Source organism: Oryzias melastigma, linkage group LG23 (assembly GCF_002922805.2).
Source record: "Oryzias melastigma strain HK-1 linkage group LG23, ASM292280v2, whole genome shotgun sequence".
Classification (NCBI taxonomy): domain Eukaryota; kingdom Metazoa; phylum Chordata; class Actinopteri; order Beloniformes; family Adrianichthyidae; genus Oryzias; species Oryzias melastigma.
The window spans coordinates 6,086,613-6,087,267 of record NC_050534.1 but is presented as its reverse complement, the minus strand read 5'-3'; the positions used below and the strand labels follow the sequence as shown (position 1 = coordinate 6,087,267).

Here is a 655-nt window from a genome sequence, read left to right as displayed (position 1 = left end):
AAAAAAAAAAAAAAGGTTTTATAGAAAAAATTTAAAATTTGTTTCATTTAAAATCTTTTTTTTTGGGTCCAAATTAAATTTTTTTTAAGTCTTGAAATATTATTTAATTTAATCTTGTGGGGCCTTTCAACAGGGTGGCGACCTATGGTCTATCCCGTACCCTGCTCTTGTCCAACATTTGGGATAGGCTCCAGCAACCATTTAACACCAAAAACTGCAGGTTCAGAAAATGGTTGAATTATTGCTATGGGTCTTCACATATGTTAAAAATATGTTTGTTGTAACATTTCAACTCAAGGCATTGTTCCAGTGCAACATTTTTTTTACTAAAAGTTAGAACTTATGGCGAGAAACAACCACAGAACACTAAGATTTCTTCTAACATTGACTGCCAGCTCAGTACCAGTGCAGGGAAGTGCTAGTGTATAAAAAAAATCTGCCCTACGTCTGAATTCCCTCACTACTTCCTACAAAAAAGGAATATCATGTGCCCTGGATTTTAACATAATTCAGACACATGCTTACTACTATTTAAAAAAATCCAAATATGACATCACAGATATAAAGTAAAAAGAAATACATATGATAATTTTATGAAGATTATTTATGATTCCTGATGGGAACTTTAATTATGTATAAAATAAATGATTGGGAC

The 655-nt window shown here is 31.6% G+C and overlaps 1 protein-coding gene across 5 annotated transcripts in view; it reads left to right on the top strand.

Moving 5' to 3' along the window:
- LOC112156514 overlaps positions 1 to 655 on the top strand; it is a 7,369-nt gene that overhangs the window by 1,302 nt on the left and 5,412 nt on the right. The window lies entirely within an intron of this gene.